Raw genomic sequence first — 16465 nt, forward strand, 5'->3', positions numbered from 1 at the left:
CATGCTGCGGAAGTACTGCTGCCCCTTTTCTACTAACCCTGAGTGAGCACATGCACTAAGAACATTAACAAAAGTAATGTTGTCAGGTGCTACCATATCCCTTTGCATCTGCTCGAAAAGTTTAATGGCGGCCTCTCCCTTCCCATGCATTGCTAGCCCACCAATCATGCAATTCCATGAAGAAATCCCTTTATCTGGCAACCCGTTAAAAACTTCAAAAGCCTTCTCCAGGCAACCACATTTGCAGTACATGTCAATGATCATTGTTGCAAGTTTCGAGTCCAATTCAATCCCGCTTTTCTCAATATATCCATGTATCCACTTCCCTTGTTCTAGAGCACCTAAACCTGTACAAGCCAACAGCATACTAGCTGCCATGAATTTATCCAATTCTACATTTTCCACTCGCCCATGAGCGGTAGGTCTCGGGTTCGAGACTTGGGAGCAGCCTCTCCATAAAATGGGGGTAAGGCTGCCGACATTCACCTCTCCCAGACCCTGCGTAAAGCGGGAGCCTTGTGCACTTGGTACGACCTTTTACATTTTCCACTCGCATTCTTTGGAACAAAGCAAACGCCTCGTGAAAACGATCACTCCGGACATAAGAGGAAAACATGGCATTCCAAGAAACAGAATTCTTCTCAGGCATCAACTCGAAAATTTCAAAAGCCTCATCAATGAAGCCACATTGGGAGTACCCAGTAATCAAAGTCGTCCAAGACACAACATCCTGGGGCATCTTGTCAAACACCCTTCTAGCTTCCTCCAAAGACTGAAACTTCACATACATGTGAATCAAATTGTTCTGACAAAACCCATCATCTCCAAACCCAAGTTTGACGACATGGGCATGGACTTGCTTCCCTTCTCCAACAGCACCATCAGCGCAACAAGCTCGCACAATGGAAGGGAACGTGTACCGATTGGGAGGGACAGAGTCCTGCAACATCCGTGAGTACAAAACAATGCAATCTCTCGGCAATTGGCATTGCAAGTAGCCTCTCATTACGGTGTTGTAAATGAATGCATCCGGTTGAGGCATTGTGTCGAACATCTGGAGGGCATAACCCAAATCGCCATTTTTGGAGAGGGCGCAAAACTTGACGACACATCCCATGGCTTCGTTGTCAGCGGCGAGGCCGAGCCTCATGACTTGGGAGTGCAACTGCTTGAGCTCCACCATAGTCGAGCTTGATTCAAGGCGGCGTAACGGTGAAACGCGGATCCCGGGCGAGCTCAGGGAGGGTGGGGTGTATTGATGATTTACTAAGAGCGAAGTCATTCGTCAGCACCTACTTTTTCTGTGCGCATCAGAGATAAGATATTGTGGGCCCCAGAAATGGTTTTCTTTCTGCTCTTTTATCGCGGGTGGTGATATTCAACAACTTTTCCCACATTCTTTTATTTTTTAATACTTAATTGGTATCTTATTATTATTTTATTTTAAACTTTTATTTTTATTTTTAAACACTCAACCACATATGTTCATTTGTAACTCTTAAGTTCTACTACCTAACATGAGAGATCCCAAAACAAGTATAAAACACCAATTATAAAAAAAACATATAAGTTTCAGCACTATATAAATAAAAATAAAACGATTACCTAATGATATAGTATATATGCATAAGTTACATGAATTGTACAAAATACTAGTAAGTAATCCACATACTTTAATCCCCATAATAGTAGCCTCATGCCCCAAAAAATATATCAGATATCATTACAAGTTTTCACATCCTGCCTACACTATGTTTGACCTTTAATCTTGTGTTCAAAGGAGATGTCAATGTTTCCAAAAAGATATGAAACTCATGCACTCCAACCTACAAGAAAATAAAAACATGTCAAGAAAAGGAAAGAAAATAACAAACTTGATTAGTATTTTTATGGGGAAAATCAACAAAAATATATGTACCTTCATGTGTTCTTTATACATCTAAGCTATTATTAACAAAAAGTTTCTTTGGCAAATCATTATGTTGCTCACACCTATAAACAATGAACATTAAGTTATACATATATATAAATAATCATGACCATAGTAGACAATATTAAAAGATAAATAAAAAAAATAACATACCTGTCTAGCACATTTCTAAGCCTTCTCCACTATTTCAAACTTTGAAGGACCGCGTTTTGTAGAGCTTGATTCTTTTCTATTTTTAGAACCCATTGGACGACCTTGTGAGGTTTAACATTAGGCTCAAGAGTTAATGGAAGAGAAGTATCAAGAAATTCACAAAGTTGCCTTTTGGTATCCTCTTTTTCAGTAAGATGCAACTTTTCATACTTATCTTTGGACTCCAATAGAAGGCCACTTATTTGATCTCGTTCATTATCCAAGCTTACATGATGATCGTTGACAAACAATCTTCTATCAATCCTCCATTGTGGATGTATGTCATTTAGTTGTAAGATTTCAATATTCATCTCTCTAATCATCATGTGAGCACAAGGAAGACCCATTGTCTTGAGAAAATGACCCTTATATTGAGATGGAAGATCACTAGAACTTGATGCTTCATATTGATTATGTTTGTACCATACTTGACCAATCCCGAAACTACTGAGCATCGATCAACATTATACCATCAAGGACCTAAAAGAGTTTCCCTCCAACCAGGAGGCGAATCACAGCGCGACACGTGTCGACATCAGAAGCCAATCATAGCGCGACACATGTCAACATAAGAAGCCAATCACAACATGACACGTGTCAATGTCAGAATGAAACTAGAAACTCTCTACTATAAATAGAGATCATTCTCTCACAATATTTCCTAATGTCATTTGTACTAAATCATTCACTAGTATTCACTAAATGAGAGCTTGAACCATGTACTTGTGTAAACCCTTCACAATTAATGAGAACTCTTCTACTCTGTGGACGTAGCCAATTTAGGTGAACCACGTACATCTTGTGTTTGCTTCCCTGTCTCTATCCATTTACGTACTTATCCACACTAGTGACCGGAGCAATCTAGCGAAGGTCTCAAACTTAACACTTTCTGTTGTACCAAAGTCCTCGCTGATTTTGTGCATCAACATTTGGCGCCGTCTGTGGGAACGACACTTATTCCCACTCTTTTCATCTTTGTCAAGCTGGTTTCCACCATTCGTACACTCTCTTTTGACCAGGCATCCCTCTCCAACATGGGGAGCGAAGGAAGCCACAACACACAGAATGACACCCTTCTTGCACTTAGTGCAAAGCAACGAAAGAAGAAAGGAAAGAGGGTTGCTCTTCAAGCTAAAGTCGATGAGCTAGAAGCTCCAAACAACAAAATAGCAATGAAGAATGAGGTCTTCCAGGAGCAGTATGAGAAGCTCTTTGAGACACTCCACAAAACTATGCGTACTCAAACACGCGAGCTTGTTGCCCCTATGGACATAAACCATCATCTGGGTGCCCCCCAACACGGAGGGTCATCTTCCTTCGACATGGGTATCCCTGATGAGGAGCGAGCTAATCATCAAAACATTGATCAACATGAGACTTCTCTCAACCCAGCTGCTTCGACCCAAAGCAAGAGAAGTGGAGGAAGACACATCTTTGCAGAAGGGTTGGAAAGATCGAAAGCCGTTTATCGTGACTGCAGAGATTTCTTAAATCAACGTCGAGAGAATCCCCTCCACATATGCTCGAAGATCAATGACCCAAGGGTTTCTGAAAAACTCGGTCCCCTCATACGACCTAGGTCAACTGCCAATCTAGGGAAGGAACGACATGTCCTAGAGGAATATGAAGGTACAGGAGACTCTGAGGTATTCCGACAGACTCGCCCTAGAAGTCAGTACGGCGAGTCCAAGGAAAAATCACACCCTTACTCAAACTTTCCTACTTCAAAGAGGTGATGGAGACTTACGAAAGAAATCCTAGTGGTACATGACTCCACTCAAGACCCCCTTGTCCTACAGCTCCTTGATGAAGTAAACAAGTTGAAGGCCGAACGTCAGGCCGAGATACCTGACTGGAACCAACCCAGGCATGGCCCTCTCACAAGGAGGATCCTTGACACCTCCCTTCAAGCGAAGATAAAACAAAAGCTTGGTTTACAACTCTATACTGGAAGGGAGGACCCAATTGAACACCTTAACCTCTTTGTGTCCACCATGGCATATCAGATGCATACCGACAAAGAGCGATGTCTTCTCTTCCCCTCCACCCTCTCTGGTGGAGCTCTAAACTGGTATTGTCGTCTTCCACTTGAGACAGTAGACTCATTTGAGGAACTGAGGAAACTATTTGTCTCTCAACACATCTTTCAGACCGATCGCTTGCATTCTGCAGATGACTTGTACATTATTCGCCAGAAGCCGGATGATTCACTACGAGAGTATGTTGGTCGTTTCAGCCATGAGTATTCTCGCTGCGCTGAGGCAGATGACAAGACTGCCCTCAAGGCCTTCACGACAGGGCTACGTGATTGTTTCTTCAAGTACATAATCAATGCCAACACTTGGAAGACTTACTCTGAGGTGATGGCACAGGCTTACAACCATGCATTCGCCGATGCAAGGACATATCAAGGGAAACCCCCCACAACCACCCCTTATCAGTAAGTAGGGAGTGGAAGCCAGATCCAACCAAATAAGAAGACCTCGAGCTTCCAAACGGCAGCAGTGCCTCCATCTACCTTACTTAATACTTCGCCAAGTCAACATACATATCAATCTTAAGGCAAAAGGAAAGATTTCCATCCTTACCAGTCTCATTTTAGTAAAAAGAGTAAGGGACACTACCGCGATAACCAATGGTATCGCCATGATAATCCCCGACCTCAGGCAGTCAACATAGTAGGTCAAGCATGTGTCAGGACAACCCCTACCCCGAGGTATGAAGCATACACACCTTTGAACGCCACATGCGTGGCCATTTACCCCAGCATATCACACTTGATACTGAAGCCAAAGCCGAGGCACCCGGATTACAAGCTCACGAAGAACACGGGCACATTTTACTGCTACACGAGCATAACGGCCATGACGGTAAGAAGTGTATCACCCTTCGTGATCATATTGAAGTTTTGGCACGTGAAGGAAAAATTGATCAATTCCTCATTCACCCTCCAAGGGGTAACCGTAACCAACTCCAGGTAAATGTGATATATTCCATAAGTGGTCGCACACCCATATCTAAATCTTTCAACAGGGCCATGAAAAATAATGAACGAGCTTTAAGGTCTGGCCACCAAGTGTTTCACGTGGAAGACATCATGGGAGGTAAGTATCAAAAGCCTAACTGGGATCCAATATGTTTCTACCCTGAGGAAGAAAGAGGTATCATCTACCCTCACAACGACCCACTGATCGTGGAAGCTCACATAGCCAACTTTGAAGTACGACGAATCCTGGTAGACACGAGGGCTTCGGTCAATATCATGTTTGCTGAAGCTTTCAGGGCACTTAATGTAGCTGAACACTTGCTCGACGGCTCGATTTCCCCTCTGATAAGCTTCTCCGGTGATATCGTGCAACCTTTGGGGAGTATACACTTACCTTTCACCATTGGTACAGGCCCTTACACAGCTACCATTACCACTAACTTTCTGGTGGTTGATTGCCTAACGGCATACAATGTCATCTTCGGACGCACAGGCATCAATGATCTCAAGGCCATGGTATCCACACATATGTTGTTAATGAAATTTCCAACCCCTTATGGCAATGGTTACATCAGAGGAGATCAACTTAGTGCACGATCATGTTATAACACTTCGGTCAAGCAACAACACCTGCATGTGCCCAAGGAAACCCTTTCTATACATGACCAAGTCATAAAGACCAGCCCAGACGAAGCCAACTTGGGTCTTCACGGTGGCAACAGTCAACCTGACGATCTTCGAGATGACTCTTTCACCCAGCAAGCACAACCCGTTGAAGAGTTGGAAAAGGTCTCTATCTAAAAAAATTATCCGGATCGCATGGTGAAGATTGGTAGCACCTTGTCACCACCCATTTGGTTGGCATTGATCATTTTTTTGCAAGAGAACATTGAGGTCTTCGCCTGGTCATACGAGGACATGCCAGGCATCTCTTCCGATATAATCTGTCATCGCTTAAGTATTGACGCCAAGATTAAACCAGTGAGACAGAAGCGAAGATCTTATGACTCTGAACGGTACGAGGCAATGAAGGCAGAAGTTGAAATACTCAAAGGCATAGGCTTCGTCAGCAAAGTCAATTATCCAACATGGGTAGCAAATGTTGTCATTGTTAAGAAAAATTCGACCAAGGAAAGTCTCCTGCTCTAAAAGGTCTTGTGGAGAATGTGTGTCGATTACACCGACCTAAACAAAGGATGCCCGAATGATAGCTTTCCTCTTCCTCTCATAGACAGACTTATAGACTCTACGGCAGGGTGTGAACTCCTGAGCTTCATAGATGCTTACTCAGGATACAACCAAATCTTCATGAACCCTCTAAACCAAGAACACACAGCCTTCATTACTGACATGAGACTATATTGCTATAAAGTCATGCCCTTCGGCCTAAAGAATGCAGGAGCGACTTATCAGAGACTGGTCAATTCAATGTTCGCTGAGCAGATTGGGAAGAGCATGGAAGTTTACGTTGATGATATGCTAGTCAAGAGCAAACATGCTGACTAACACATCACCAACCTATCTGAAACTTTCACCATTCTGAAGAGGTATCGAATGAGGTTGAACCCTAACAAATGTGCCTTCGGCGTAGGCTCTGGAAAATTCTTTGGCTTCATGATAAGCCAACGAGGCATTGAGGCTAATCCCGAGAAGATCAAAGCAATCCTCGACATGAAGGAACCGGTAACTTCAAAAGACATCCAGAGCCTTACTGGCAAGGTGGCAGCCTTAACTAGGTTCATCTCTAAGGCCACAGACAGATGTGCTCATTTCTTCAAAGCACGTAAGGGAAGTAAGAAGTACATTACAAAGACTGATGAATGTGCTGAGGCATTCAAGAACCTCAAAGACTACATGAGTAAAGCCCATTTACTCTCCAAACCTAAGGTTGGTAACACTCTCATTATCTATCTGTCGGTATCGGCTTCAGCAATAAGTTCTTTTCTCATTCGAAAGGATGGTAATGTTGAACGGCCTGTCTACTACGTTAGCAAAGCCTTACAAGATGCAGAGACACGATACTCCAACATTGAGAAATTGGCTCTAGCATTGGTCATGTCTGCTCGAAAACTTCGCCCTTACTTCCAAGCACACTCCATCATCATGCTTACCAATCATCATCTTTGACAAATACTCCAAAGTCCTGACACTTCCGGGCGAATGATCAAATGGGCGATAGCATTGGATGAGTTTGACATCTCCTACCAACCAAAGCCAGATGAGAAGGGCCGAGCAGTGGCAGACTTCATCGCCGACTTCACATATCATGTTGACATTGTTTATACGCTTAAAGAAGTGGTTTCATTACCTTTGAAAGCTCAGAAAATAGAACCAACAGCCCTAGCATGGAGTCTATATGTTGATGGCTCATCCAACCAACAGGATTGTGGAGCAGGACTAGTCCTTACGACCCCTGACAAAGTGGCGATGGAGTATGCTCTTCGTTTCAAATTCAAGGCGTCGAACAATGAGGCCGAATATGAAGCCTTCCTAGCAAGCTTACGTTTGGCTAAACACTTTGGGGTTAAATGAATTGAAATCTTCAGTGACTCCCAATTGGTGGTTAACCAAGTCACTAACAACTTTGACGCTAAGGATAGCTCAATGGCAGCATATCTCGCACAAACACAATTGTTGCTCAAGCACTTCCACTACCAGATCACCCAAATTCTTTGAGCGGAAAACAGTCATGCAAATGCTTTGGCTCGCCTCGCCTCAGCGGTGGAAGACAAGATTGGGAGAAAAAATCAAGTCAAATTGTTAGCAGCATCAAACACCATGACTGCGGAAGTGTGCATATTACAACAATGAGATAATTGGATGACCCTGATTTATAGATTCCTTGCTCATGGCACCCTTCCAAATGATAAAGTCCAAGCTAAGCAGATTCGATACAAGGCTACCCGTTACTTGATCATTAATGACCAACTCTATGATCAGCCTTTGGCCATTCGCCCAATGGGGACTTGATTTGATCGGCCCAATGCCTGCAGGGAAGGGCAAGGTTCGCTATGCAATCGTTGCAGTTGACTACTTCACAAAGTGGGCCGAAGTAGAACCCTTGGCAACCATTACTGAGGCAAAAATAGAAGACTTCGTATGGAAGAACATCCTTTGCAGATTCGGCATTCCCAATGCGATAGTCATTGACAACGGGCGAAAATTTGACAACAATAAGTTCAAGATGTTCTGCTCTAAGTTCAACATCAACTTATGTTTTGCCTCCCCAGCTCATCCCTAGTCTAATGGACAAGTTGAAGCCATCAACAAAATAATCAAGCGAACTTTGAAAACCAGCTTGGACAAGGCTAAAGGTTGTTGGCCAAAATTTGTACCCCAAGTTTTTTGGTCATACCGCACTTTGTATCGGACATCAACAGGAGAAACCCCATTCTCACTTGCCTTTGGTACAGAGGTAGTTGTCCTAGTTGAGCTTGAGCAAGCAACGTTCCGAGTCCAGAACTACGTGTAAAGCGAAAATGACAAACAACTTACCCTTAACTTAGATCTAGTCGAGGAACACAGAAACTAGGCTCACTTGAGGAATGTCACCTACAAGCAGCGCATCTCCAACTACTATGACTCAAGGGTTAAACCTCATCCTTTTAAAGTAGGGGATTGGGTATTGAAGAAAAGATTACTCTGCGACAGAGTCCCGAGTGAAGGAACACTTAGTCCAAACTAGGATGGACCGTTTGAAGTTGTTGGCATCAGTCGCCCTCAGTGGCAGATCCAGGAATCTTACCCCAAGGGGTCGCAGTGTAAAAGTTCAAATAAAAATTTAGGATGGAAAAACATATTGAAAATGAAATCATAGTACTTTCATTCATAATTCATAATGGAAACAATATTACAAACTATAGGGGAATGAAGCGTCGATTGACACTCTTTTGGATATTTATTAATCCATAAGAAACTTAACCTGTTCATGAATATCTGCTTATTTGGGTGCAAGTACAAACTGTACAATGCTATGGATTAGAGCTTAGTTACTAAATGCGTGTTTTCTAATCAGAACCCTTTTTGGGTAAATGAATAAGAACCATATTCTTCTTTTGTTAAGCAAACTCGGAACCTTTCTATGTTTCCATGTACAGGTGCAGTTACTGCCGACAACGATACTACGAATTTCTGTACATTTAACTTGGCTAAAATTTATGTTCATTAGGAATAGGAAATTAAATTAGGTAATATGAACTCTAATTGTTAGGGCTCTGTTATATAATTGCCTGATTTCATAGTATACCAAAACTCGGAAGCACATAAGCTGCTTCTATGAGAAGGGCTGCCAGAAACTTCAACGAAGTGATGGTTATGTTTCTGGCAGCGTTTGCTATCCTCTTGTTGAAGGTGCAGTCCAAGACTGGGGAAGATCATCAAAAGAAGACGACTGGAGCTGGATTGACAGCTTAAACTTGTCAATAAACCTGCAATCAAGAGTTTCCGGGTAATGAAATTGTTTTACTTAGATGCCGACGGTTTATAGTTTCTACAGAAGAACAACGAATTAGGATCTAATACTAGCTGAAAATGCAGAGTTTTTGGGATTATACTACCCTACAAACACTCACAAGTATGTAAACTTGTTATGAAAAACCATCCAAAATAAACTAATAGCTTTTCAATATTGTATTTGAATTCACTGATTCATGAGGTAATTGCCTTCGTTTCCTTACCTAGGAACGCCTTTTTGTTTATAAAACCTCAAGGGCAGCTGGGTCGAAGCCGGATTTTCAGCATTATTTTGAAGAATGTAGGATTCGTTGCTTTCCATATAAGCATTATTTTGAAGAATGTAGGATTCGTTGCTTTCCATGCGAGCGCTGCTTCTTCTTCCTCTTCCTGCCGAGTCTTGGTTCAGGATTTTTGTCGAACAGTTGGCGTGCAAGTCCGACCCCGACGACCTCAGCTCCAAGAGGTCGCATATGGGAGCTTCAAGGTTGTTTCCATGGTTTCCAAGGGGTCGTGTGACCCCGACGACCCTACTGTGGATCCGCCACTGGTCGCCCTGGCTCCTACAAGCTTATAAGCTCTGATGGCAAGACCCTTGGCCATCCATAGAACGCTGATCACTTGAAGTACTATTACAAGTAAACTCACATTGTACAAGTGTTAAGCTTCAGCCGTTCAGCATCCTATGTAACGAAGACTATTTGACATGAATTCAATAAAGAGATGATTTAGACAACTCGATCGTAATCCTCTTACATTCCTAGCAATGAAACACTCGGGTTCAAAGCTTCAACATGAATGCTTCCAACATGAAACAAAGTCTAAGTATATGTCAACAAGACTATACAAATAAACGAACAACTTCACAGTATATTCGTTCAATCATACATTCCAACATATTTATACATAAGCCAACTGTGCTTTGAAAGGGTTCAACATATTTTGTGTCATTCGACACTTGCTACAATGTGCCTAGACACCTTGCTCTTATTCTCACCAACCAGGTGATGAAATGTGAAGAATGAACTCATCTTCATGCCACCAACCAGGTGATGAAATGTACAACCCGTACTCTCCTTCATGCCACCAACCAGGTGATGAAATGTACAACCCGTACTCTAATATCATTTGGCAACTTGCCACTCATGCCACCAACCAGGTGAAGAAGGAACTCATCTTCATGCCACCAACCAGGTGATGAAATGTACAACCTGTACTCTCCTTCATGCCACTAACCAGGTGATGAAATGTACAACCCGTACTCTAATATCATTTGGCAACTTGCCATTCATGCCACCAACCAGGGGAAGAAGGAACTCACCTTCGTACCACCAACCAAGTGATGAAAGCAACTCACCATTCATTCCACATACCAGAAAACGAGTGGTACAACTTGTACATGTAAACTTCTAGCATTCACAAATAATCAAAAACCCTCAAGCTTGACAACTCAACTAGGGGAGCACTTATGCCAAACAAGAGTTATAGTCACCAACAAAGTCTTATTGCAAGCCAACAACAACTTCAGTGCATGGCATACGAAGATCAAGCTATTCAGCCCTTTTGCATCTGCTTCAAACATTTCCCCTATGTAACAATGCAAACACTATAACTCGTAGAAAGCTTCAAACACTCTTGATCAAGACAGTGTGAAGCAAAACCAATTTATGGTGCCAACAAGAGCTTCATCAATGAAGGGCAGCCACAATTCTCAAAAGCTTCACACACTCTTGATCAAGACAGTGTGAAGCAAAACCAATTTATGGTGCCAACAAGAGCTTCATCAATGAAGGGCGGCCACAATTCTCAAAAGCTTCACATACTCTTGATCAAGACAGTGTGAAGCAAAACCAATTTATGGTGCCAACAAGAGCTTCATCAAAGGAGTTCAACCACAATTCTCACACTCTTGATTAAGACAGTGTGAAGCAAAACCAATTTATGGTGCCAATAAGAGCTTCATCAATGGAGGGCAACCACAATTCTCAAAAGCTTCACACTCTTGATCAAGACAGTGTGAAGCAAAACCAATTTATGGTGCCAACAAGAGCTTCATCAAAGGAGTAAAACCACAATTCTCAAAAGCTTCACACACTCTTGATCAAGACAGTGTGAAGCAAAATCAATTTATGGTGCCAACAAAAACTTCATCAAAGAAGTTCAACCACAATTCTCAAAAGCTTCACACACTCTTGATCAAGACAGTGTGAAGCAAAACCAATTTATGGTGCCAACAAGAGTTTCATCAATGGAGGGGAACCACAATTCTCAAAAGCTTCACACACTCTTGATCAAGACAGTGTGAAGCAAAACCAATTTATAGTGCTAACAAAAGCTTCATCAATGGAGGGCAACTACAATTCTCAAACCTTCGAGGCAAATTCAAGACTGTTCGAAGCAAATTTAATTTATATGGTTCATCTAAACCTTTGACTACTACAAGGTGTGGCTTGTATCACAATCTCTTGCTCAACAGTGTGGAAGAAAAATTTGTATATGTTGTCTCTCCCACATTTTCAAATTTCTAGTTTTCCAAAGGCTTCACCCACAATAGCTTCACCTACAAAAGTTTCACCCATAAAAGCTTCACCAACAAAAGCTTCACCCACCACAAAAGCTTCACCCACAAAAGTTTCACCCACCACAAAAGCTACACCCATAAAAACTTCACCAACAAAAGCTTCACCCACCACAAAAGCTTCACCCATCATAAAAGCTTCACCCACAAAAGCTTCCCCCACCACAAAAGCTTCACCCATAAAAGCTTCACCCACCACAAAAGCTTCACCCACAAAAGTTTCACCTACAAAGCTTCAACACAAAAGCTCCACCTACAAAAGCTTCACACTATCTTAATCAAGATAGTGTGAAGCAAAATCAATTCATAGTGCCCAACAAAACTTGACCTACAAAAGCTTCACACACAAAAGCTTGACCCATAAAAGCTTGACCCACAAAAGCTTGACCCACAAAAGCTTGACCTACAAAAGCTTGACCCACAAAAGCTTGACCCATAAAAGCTTCACCTACAAAACTTCAACACAAAAGCTTCACCTACAAAAGCTTCACACTATCTTGATTAAGATAGTGTGAAGCAAAATCAATTCATGGTGCCCAACAAAGCTTCAACCTCAAAGCTTCACCTACAAAGCTTCAACACCAAAGCTTCACCTACAAAGCTTTAAAAATATATATATATATATATATATTTTTTCGAAAATTCAAAAATTCAAAAATTCGGAAATTCGAAAATTCAAAAATTCGGAAATTCAAAAATTCGAAAAAAAAATAAAATTGCCTAGGCCTCCTCTTCTTTGGGCCTAACAACTTTCATAACAAATATATGTATATGAAGAAGGAGTTTTAGGCTACCACTTAGAAAGGAAATGCCTCATTCGTCAACTCCCTCGACCGGAGACTTGGGGGACTCCTACCATATGCTACTGCACCTTGATACTCGGAAGTCTCACGATCACTCAGTGACTTGGATTTTTTCAAGTCTCCAAACAAGAAGTTTTTCTCACTCGGGAAATTAAGGGAGCACTACCTCAACCTACATGCTTCACTCACAAAGCTTCAACAAAGAGAAAAATTCAAAGAACTTAGTGAAGAAGGCCTTGGTGTATTTAACAAATACGTTGAAATGAAGCAAAACTTGTTTATTGATATCTCCGATAAGTTACAAATATGTACATATACATGAATCAAAATAAACAAACAAGAGTGAGCCTTCACAAAGGTTGCTAAGGAGAAGTCTCAGCAGTCGGCAGAGCTCCAGAACGAGGAGGCACCAGAGGGTGATTATTCGGAGTCTCAGTACTAGGCAGAACTCCAAAACAATGAGGCACCGAAGGTTGATCATTTAGAGCTTCATTACGCAGTACAACCCCAGGATACGTAGGCATTAAATGCATTTGGAACAAACCCACAAACCTCTGATGATCAAGTAAAATCTGACCTTCAGATTCATGCAGCTGGTCAAGTTTCCTCTTCATGTTTGTAGCATAGTCATGTGCGAGCCTGTGCAACTGTTTATTCTCATGCTTGAGCCCTTTGATCTCCTGTTTTAGACTTATCACTTCAGTCGCCAATGATTCAACTTGGCGGGTTCGAGCAAATAGGCGTTGGGCCATATTAGACACTGCACACTGAACACTGAGAGCCATAAAATCCTTAACAGCAAACTTATCAGAGCGTTTGGAAAGTAGTCTGTTATCTTTAGGAGTGAGAATGTTCCTGGCCACCACCGCAGCGGTCATATCATTCTTCATCACAGAGTCCCCAACGGTAAGAGGACCAATAGGGGATAAGAATAATGGGCGCCATATGTTGTCTTGAGAAGGCATGGCTGTCTCTTCACCAAAGTTCAAGTCAAAACGATGGTCAGATGGGCCAGACATTCTCAGAAATGATGAATGAGAAATGAGGTGCAATAAATCTCTGAAGTAATGGGAAAATTCCTACAAGTAATAACTCTCTGAATGAACTCCTTGCACACAATTGGTGCTCTTACAAAAGAAAGGGCAACAAGGTCGTTGGTTCAAAAATCGAAGAGGCACCACTTTCGGGATTCCGAAGAGGCACCACTTTCCGGATTCCGAAGAGGCACCACTCTCCAGATTTCGAAGAGGCACCACTTTCCACACGCAAGATCAGCTCATCGAGTACCACAGATAACTTTGCCAAAGATCTCTGACAAAGTTTAGACACATAAATTTTGAAGGTCCAGCTACCCTACTATTACCCACAAAGGTAAAGGAACAACACCACTGCTTAATAACTAGAAAGTCCTAATATGTGTCAACCTCCGTGCTCTGTGGCAAGGCAGACTGGCAAAAATGCCCAACCTTTACTCACATTCGAGAAAACACTCCCAACAAGATTGCTTGCCCAAAAATCGAAGAGGAACCACTATCCGAATCTCGAGAGCCAGACTCCCAACAGGATTACTTTCTTAAAAATCGAAGAGGCACCGCTTTCCGAATCTCAAGAGCCAGACTCCCAACAGGATTACTTTCTCAAAAATCGAAGAGGCACCGCTATCCGAATCTCAAGAGCTAGACTTCTAACATGATTGCTTTCTCAAAAATCAATGAGGCACTTTTATCTGAATCTCGAGAGCCAGATCCCTGATAGGATTACTTGTTCGAAAACCGAAGAGGCACCGCTCTCCGAACTTCAAGAGCTAGATTTCCTTGGATAAAGCTTGTCTGCAATTTTCACATGCAACATCAGCTTTCTAGATACCACAGACCACTTTTTCAAAGCGCTCTAACAAAGTTAAAACATGTGAAGCTTGCAGCTCCTACTACATTGCTATGACCAAGAAGGGTAAAGGAATAACATTATTACTTGCTCAAAAATCGAAGAGGCACCGCCCTCCAAATCTCGAAAGCCAGACTCCCAACAGGATTACTTTCTCAAAAATCGAAGAGGCACTGCTCTCCAAATCTCAAGAGCCAGACTCCCAACATGATTGCTTTCTCAAAAATAGAAGAGGCACCGTTCTCTGAATCTCGAGAGCCAGATCCCCGATAGGATTACTTGTTCGAAAACCGAAGAGGCATTGCTCTCTAAACTTCAAGAGCCAGATTTCCTTGGATAAAGCTTGTCTGCAATCTTCACACGTAACATCAGCTTTCCAGATACCACATACCATTTTTTCAAAGTGCTCTGACAAAGTTAAAATACGTGAAACTTGCAACTCCCACTACATTGCTACGACCAAGAAGGGTAAAGGAATAGCATTACTACTTGTTGTTAGGGAGACTCCTATATATGTTGACCTTCATCCTCCACGGACAGGCAGACCTGCAAAAATGCTCAACCCTTCCTCATATCTAAGAGGGCACTCCCAACGAAGCCTCTCGAAATACTCAGCTTTCTTCCCCCCCAATAATACCTATGCAAACCAGCCATATCAGAGCAATAGTATTTCATATCATCAGGGTCAAAAGCAAGAGTATCCTATATCATGCTTTTTCCCTGTCTTTTCCTTTGCCCCTGTTCTTACCTGTAAGACAAGGAGAAAGAGAACAATCAGTCAGCACTTGGAATCAAGCTTCCAGTCAGGAACTGACTGCCTGGAACCCTTTGCCTGATTACTTACCTGACATTGTTCTCGAGTACTCATCTTCAACATCTCATGCTTCTACAAAAGACACCACATCTGTCTGGGGAACAGATAGGGCAAGTGAGAGGGATACAAGGAAGCATGTGGAGACAAGCGCAATAGAACACATGCTTATTCATCTATTACTTCATCAACAGCAAAAGTATCCCATATCATCAAAGTCGAACGCACTCTTGATTTGATGGACTTGTTTTGACCCTCAAATTCTTGAGTCGGCCTTATACTCTGGAGGAAACCAGAAAACCCTCCAGCCCAGTTCAAGAATAAACATGTGGAAAGTTACTTCTTCAAAAGCAAATGTATCTCATATCATCACTTCTCCATTTGCTTATCCTTATCCTTGTTGCTATTTACGACACAGGGAGAAGGAGAACAATAAACCGGGAGCCGAAGTCGAACCTCCGATCTAGGTTGCTTGCTTGGAATTCTGATTGCTTACCTTGTCTATTACCTCTTTCGGCAAATCTCCTAGCTCGGCGACTTGGGGGACTCCTACTATAGGGTTTTGTATCGCACTTGACCAAGCCCGAAACTACAAGTAAGCTTCATGTGAAATTGATACATTACCTTAGGCATCTTCATCGGTTAAAGATACCACCCCTGGATAGAGAAAAAGTACTTCCAAAGAAGATGCCACATCTACATATGAGACACATAAGGCAAGTGAAAATGATACCACACTTCGGTACTTAGAAGTTTCATGATTACTCAATGGCTTGGATCTTGCAAGTCCCCAACCGAGGAGCTTCCCTTACTCGGGAACTTAGGGAAG

At 42.3% G+C, this 16465-nt stretch overlaps 1 long non-coding RNA gene across 1 annotated transcript; it reads right to left on the bottom strand.

Annotated features, from left to right (window-relative positions):
* Window positions 1–9230: 9230 nt before the first annotated feature.
* Window positions 9231–10107, bottom strand: LOC139190587 (uncharacterized). The gene is made up of 2 exons (XR_011574907.1): window positions 9785–10107; window positions 9231–9535 (listed from the first exon to the last, which is right to left on the bottom strand). It is a non-coding gene; the product is annotated as an uncharacterized lncRNA (long non-coding RNA).
* Between the last annotated feature and the right edge of the window lie 6358 nt (window positions 10108–16465).

The sequence above is a fragment of the Malus domestica genome, chromosome 13 (genome assembly GCF_042453785.1).
Source record: "Malus domestica chromosome 13, GDT2T_hap1".
Taxonomy (NCBI): domain Eukaryota; kingdom Viridiplantae; phylum Streptophyta; class Magnoliopsida; order Rosales; family Rosaceae; genus Malus; species Malus domestica.